Source organism: Lactuca serriola, chromosome 4 (assembly GCF_051521515.1).
Source record: "Lactuca serriola cultivar US96UC23 chromosome 4, Lser_US96UC23_V15, whole genome shotgun sequence".
Classification (NCBI taxonomy): domain Eukaryota; kingdom Viridiplantae; phylum Streptophyta; class Magnoliopsida; order Asterales; family Asteraceae; genus Lactuca; species Lactuca serriola.
This window is the reverse complement of record NC_136411.1, coordinates 11,793,054-11,800,019: the sequence shown is the minus strand read 5'-3', so window position 1 is coordinate 11,800,019 and position 6,966 is coordinate 11,793,054. Positions and strand designations below refer to the sequence as shown.

Below are 6,966 nucleotides of genomic sequence, written 5' to 3'. Positions count from 1 at the left end.
TTCATATTCATATTAAAAAAAAAACGATATTTCAGTTCAGATTCACATTGTGAACTTTTTCAGATTCATATTGTAAACCTGTTCAGATTCACATTGTGAACCTCCTCAGATTCACAGTGTGTATGATAATAAATCAGATTCACAGTGTGAATCTGAATTGATCGGAGTTTTTTCACATTGTGAATGTTAAAATTTGAAATATTTACAGTTTAGATTCACAATGTGAATCTACACTGATCGAGATTTTTTTTGTGAACCTTCTCAGATTCACAATGTGAATCTGAACTGTTCGAGATTTTCATATTGTGAATGTTAAAAATTGAAATATTTACAGTTTAGATTCACAGTATGAATCTACACTGTTCGAGTTTTTTTTATTTTATTTATTTATTTATTTTTTAAATTGGTGTTGATGTTTATTAATAGAGTACAAAAAATTAATATTTTTGGTATAATTAGTTTTTTTTTTATAAAAAAAACTTAAATATTGAAAAAAATAAGAAAATTAAGTGGGTTTTTTTCGAAAAAAAAAGATCGCTTTTTTTATATATCATCGTTAATCTCTATGGAAAGAGGACGAAAAATCTTGAACAACGGTATATTCAGATTTTTTTTCGATAAAAAACTTGGCCTAAAAAAATTTTTAAATGAAAAAAAGGAAGTGAGTTTTGTTATAATCCGGTACATGTGCGTCCATTATAAAAATTTATAACCTTTACTTTTGCCGTCGATCGCTTTAAATTCCGACGCTTTGGATTGGTTCCTTGGTTTCTTGAATAATAATGGTTCTCTATTGAACTTTTCCATATATATATATACATATACATATATATATATATATATATATATATATATATATATATATATATATATATATATGGCTAGGTTAAAGTGTTTTTTACATTTATTGTGTGCTAGAATGCACCAATAGAAATTTAGTAAAATTATATTATTATTTAATTAAATAATGATAGATATTCAATGGTTTCCATAATTGTATTGATATTAAATGATATTCATAATTATAATTTCTCTTTATGGAAATTAATTAAATTCGTCATTAATGTCAACAATAACATTGTTTCAGAATGAATTTGTATCTAGGTTTTTATGTTAGCAATAACATTATTTCAGAACTCACTCCTTTAAAATACAATAAAGTTGTATAGAATATGAAGAATGATAGTGTATTCTACTAGAATACACTCTTATTATTTTATATATGAATTCATTCTGAAAGAATATTATTATTGACATTAATGACGAATTAAATTAGTTTCCATAAAAAATTTTTATAAATATGGATATAATTTAATATACATTTAATGTTTACTCAATTCTTATTGAAGCATTCTAGCACACAATAAATGTGAGAAACATTTGAACCTACCTATATATATATATATATATATATATATATATATATATATATATATATATATATATATATATATATATATATATTTGAGTTTATAATTGTAATGAATTGAACTAATTAATAACTATAACAAAATTTTATGCAGAAAAATCTTAATATTTTGAGAATTTTTTGATAGTCATATTTTTTTTAAACAGAAAATCCCGATAATTTGTCAACTAATTGGATTTTTTTTGCATAAACGCGATTGAGATAATAAATGTAAAATCTCAACTCTCAAGTGCTATATACATGTTTAATTTAATAAGTTATATTACTACAGAAATTCTTTATTAAATGAAATCAATATGATTATTATATTAAATTTTATATTTATATAAATAATAGAAATTCTTTATTTGATTTTAAATGCACATCTTCTACTCGCTTTGATAATCTCATTAACTCCACCCCTTAATTAAACACCGTAGGTGGCACCAATTCCTGTCCCATATGCGTAGTTTTTTCAAATATTTTTCAATTTTAACATTGAAGTTGGTAGTTATATTTATTCTAACTTCAAATGTTTGTTAAAAGGGAAACCAAAAGAAATAATGGAAGCTCATAGCTCGCTAATGAAATATGTAAGTTGGTGGTATAAAGTGGAAAGTTGCGGAAAGCGTGGACTAAAGCTGCTTAAAAAAAGTACACTCTAGGAGTCTGCTGTTATATAATGAAGTGATCTATATGTTCTGATTTAGAGTAAACTAGGGAAGAATCCCGCGTTGCGGGTGTCGGAGTCGCGGGGGGTTGGAAGGTATTTTATAGTTATTTATTAAGAAACAAAAAATAGCAACAAACTTTACAATGCTTTACATATAATACCAGGTATTTCTAAAAATACATACGTATGAAAATGGTCAAGTAAAATCAAATAAAAGTGCAATGTTATATCTTGTAGATAATCCCAATGTGTTGAGCACATCCAATGCTTTCATTTAAGTTCCCAGCACAAAAGCTCTGGTGGGCCAGCTTTAGTTTCACATTCTAGCTGTTCATCTCCAATTTTGAAATAAGGTTTAACAATCACCCAACAACATTGTTTTACAATCGAAAAAGTCCCTGTAATAATTGTTTGGCTTCCAACAATTACAGCAAGTATTAAGTATAAAAAGTAAAGGATGTAAAAGCTATTTGAAAAAAATAGATATTTCCTAAATAAACTTATAAAAGTACATTGCTATTTTGTAACATTAACCCTTAAAAAGAAATCAAGATCAGCAAACCTGGATAGGCAACTGAGAAAAGTGTCCAAGATCAGCAAAACATAGCTTCCGACCCTGGAAATAAAAGTAACAAAAAATGAAAATTTTATATTAAAAATCGAAAATTTATACAAAATAAGACCAATGTTGTATTTATATAAAAAAAAACGCTTACCTGTGATGCATAATAAGATGCCCCGTTAAAAAAAATTTCAACATCCGGTTTGGGTTTGTTTTTAAGGTATCTATACATGTGAACCGGAGATAATGCCTTATAAATGTGAGTATTCCAATGAAGAATATTGTATAACCTAATTGAAATGATGCATAAGAGCAATAATACGACCATAGGAGCAAATAAGATCAAACATGTCGATGGTCTGGATTGCTTCTTAACTCCACTTCAACACTCTTTTGTTGATATAGACTTCACTAACTGCTCTCTAAAAAAGACTTATCCGTGTAAATCATCAAATATAATGATAAAAAAAATTAAGCTATAATTTATTACCTTGGTGTAATATCATCAGCTTCGTAAAAGTATAAGTACGTAACAAAAATTTGACACCTTTCCAACATACTCTCCTTGCTATGCGGAAGAGAGTTCCGTCTTAATCTGTCACTTTTTTTTTACCTAAAATTATAACTTATATTTCATGTGTATTGTTCCAGGGCCAAAATTTCAACAAATGGTAGTAGCAATATAATGATATGAAAAATTACCTTTTTTATATTCTATTAAAATTTTATGCATATGTTCTTATCAAACAATTCCATGATATGATCACCACATTATTTTGGCAATTTAGCATATAAAATAGCCCAAAACAGAGAACATCAAACTGAAGTGAAGTAATTTGAGTCTTGATCCTTCAGATTTAACTTCAACATTTCCAAGTGAAATAATATTTTCCATCAAATGAAGATGAAAATGAATCAAATTAATTGGGTTAAACAGTGCAAATTACAAGGTGAAAGTAACGGCTGTGTATATTAGATATTAAGAAATCATAAAAAGAAAAGAAGCATATAATTTGTACGACTAATAATATCATAATAAAATGATGATACCTCCTCATCCTCAACTAAAGATGAAGCTTTTCTCATAAATTCTCTTGAGAATTGTGCTGGATCTACATCCTTTTCAGCCGACCTACCACTAGAAGCATCATGAATTGAAAATCAAACAACTATATTTAGTTTAGGCCAATGTTTATTATTCACAAATTTATAGATGTGAGATTTAAAAATGCTTAATATGACAAAGGAAAGGAAGCAATTAATACCTAGAAACACAATCTCACTTTTTTTTGGTGTTAAAGCTGACAAGTGCTGTAAAATAAGATAGAATACATTAACTCATGAGAGCGGCCTCAGCTTTTACATTACCAACCGTTCAAAAAACAAAAATCACAAGAGGAGCATAATTAACTGTTAGAAAAACAAATGAACAAAACTCACTTTTAAGTAATTTCTTGGTTTCATGGGTAGCTCAATCTAGCCACCAACATCAGTAACTTTTTCCTACATTAAAAAAAATTGAAAATTATGAAACAAAAATTAAGGTAGACAGATTATCTTACATCTACAACCACATAAACTAATTAAGGATGTGATGAGATCCCATAAAATGCAAATGCAAAGATAAACATCATAAGAATAAGACAATTCTACCAAACCCTAAAAAACATAAATACCCTTGCTAGTCAGCCGAATACTTAACCAATTTTAAGAACAATGTTTGCAAAACCAACCAATTAACACAAGAAAGACCTTATATATCAATACATGAAACATAAGTTAACAAAAAAGAATAAATCAGTTTATTTTAACATCAATACCCCTTCTAAAGCTGATAAATAGCAAAGGAATGACCAAAAAGATCCTGCTTCCATTTTTTTATCTCTTGATAAAGTGATCTGAGTGGAAGATGTACCTTTAAGTTGATTGTTCAGGCTTTAAACTTGGATAATTTCACCATCATCTCTTCCTTGAGATTTCTGAACTAATAAATTCAACATAGCAAAACCTATACATAGACAACCATTACAGAAATCATGAGATAACACAAACTCATTAAGAAAACTGGAGTAAAATATGCAAAATTTTCTAGTGAAACTAAAGAAGTGGTAGCATAAAGAGGCAGATCAAGATCTATAGTGCCATCATTGACCTGTATTAATTACAAAAACCCGTACCTTCAATCAATGAGCCAAGATCTGTGGTAAATCCTTCAAAACCAAAAAAAAAATCAGTGTAAACTGTAAAGAAAGATAAATAGGAACTTGAAAACTTAAGGATCTTAGTGGCACTACCTGGATGAAGAGCTTCATTGTCAAAAAAACAAAAATGGCTCTTAGAGGTAATTCAAGTGGCTTCCGTAGAACCAACAAATGGAACGTTGTCACCACAGACAACCATAAACCCCCCATTTGGACCGAGCTTCATGTTATGAACAGAAAAAATAAAATAAAAAAATAAAAAATAAAAAAACAATATTATAGATCTTATATAAATCGTCATAGATCTTTTACATGCAAAATCAGAAGGAAAAAAGAAGAAAATCAGGAACCTTTCAATAAAACTGGGAACCAAAATCAAAATCAAAGCAATACCCAAAATTGCTTCTTCCTTGTCATAAAAACTGGATATTTCACCTCCACCTTCCACCACCAAACCTCTGGGAAGATTATCGTGGGGAAGGGAACTGAGATTAGAGACATTAGGGAATATACATGAAGAAATAGATGGTGGCTATGGTGGTTACTGGAGGAATCTGAGTAGGTGTTGGGTTGAAAGATGGAGTGATTGTGGGAATCTTTCCATGAACCTACTCTAAAATCTCGTCTGATTGTGGGAAGTTTTCCATGAACCTGCTAATAGAGACACAATTAGGGCATGAAATAAAACCGGAAGATGTAAAATCGAGGAATGGGCTGATGCGATTGCCTTCCATCTCCAATTCCTTGATTCGCCTTCATGTCCAGCGAAAAAACCATGAATGAATGATGTAGAGTGATGTTATTTTTAGGAGGCCACAAAGACACTTGAATTGAGGAAACCTAACAAAGCAAAAAATATTAAGGACGATGCTATAGAAACGCCATTACCACCTATTTCCTTCGTGTTTCTTTTTGAGCAGTCAACGATCGAAGGAACCCACCTCCGTTTTCTTTCTCGATGAGTATTGGAGCTAGAAGTTCATCAAGATTCATACTACATAAGGGTTTTTCAAGATCTCCTAATTGTTGTTGAGCTTCATATAAAGTTAGGTTATACGATGAACCTTGTCTTGCCAAGCCATCTGGTTTTGGTAGTGGGGCTCGCCACGACGCCCGTTTGATCCCATTTTCTCAGTCCACACTTGGGATGTACCCTGTATTTACTAAAGAATCGATCAAAAGTGATGAACCAAAATTAAGATGAAAACCCCTTCCTTCAATCGATGAATGTTGTAAACATATCAGGGCGCCTTTAGATTTGTAAATGGCGACCTCATCTTGATGTCGAGTCTTCCGGCAGCTTTGGTAGCCTGAGAATGAAGAGAAGAGTCTAGTGCTTGAAGAGGAATAAAAGAGTGACAAATGAGTAAGGAACCATCAAAATCGGAAATCATCAAAGGAAGGAAATGGTAATCGTTACTTTCAATCGTAATGGAAAGAGTTAGATAGAGGATTAAGGAGCACAAAGCCCTAATCTTGAGGTTAACTTTGAGGTCTACCGATTATAGCGCGATGACGGTGAGAGAGTGGTCGATGGGAACGTTGTGTTGTGGCAAAGGAGATGTAGAACATAAGAGGAAGACGGAATTTGGCGTTTCCGGTGACGCAGGGTTTTCTGTACCGATGTAGTTGAAGGAGACGAAGGAACATGATTGTGTGCAGTCGATGAAGCTAACCCCGAACAAAAAAAAATTGATTAACTTCACCGATTGAAATTATCAACTGAAATCGGGAAACCATGATATTTGGAGGATAATGAAGCGGTGGGAAAGCTACGAGAAGTAACACCTTGGACAGAAGGCGGTGGGGGAAGCAAGTAAACACCACGTAACACAACAGGTGTTACAGACACTGATTAAAAAAAAGAAAAAAAAAATTGGAAGGGGTCCAATCACAACAAAATACTGTTCATCATGTAGTTTAGAATTAGTATATATATAAATTATACATATGGTTTATAACGTTTGGATAATTTATGTGTTAGATCGATAACTTAGTTTTTTTAACTCAGCTGTCACTATCATTTTGTTTTATTACGTATTTGGTCATTATCAATTTATCATAACCTAAAAAGAGTTTATTACCATTCTGTATTTTATTTTTAATTTGTTTATTGTTTATA

The 6,966-nt window shown here is 30.6% G+C and overlaps 1 long non-coding RNA gene across 1 annotated transcript; it reads right to left on the bottom strand.

Moving 5' to 3' along the window:
* Nucleotides 1-2,167: 2,167 nt before the first annotated feature.
* Nucleotides 2,168-6,729, bottom strand: LOC145101038 (uncharacterized). The gene is made up of 9 exons (XR_013705434.1): nucleotides 6,344-6,729; nucleotides 5,195-6,154; nucleotides 4,938-5,064; nucleotides 4,821-4,853; nucleotides 4,559-4,651; nucleotides 4,084-4,146; nucleotides 3,909-3,954; nucleotides 2,798-3,781; nucleotides 2,168-2,697 (listed from the first exon to the last, which is right to left on the bottom strand). It is a non-coding gene; the product is annotated as an uncharacterized LOC145101038 (long non-coding RNA).
* Between the last annotated feature and the right edge of the window lie 237 nt (nucleotides 6,730-6,966).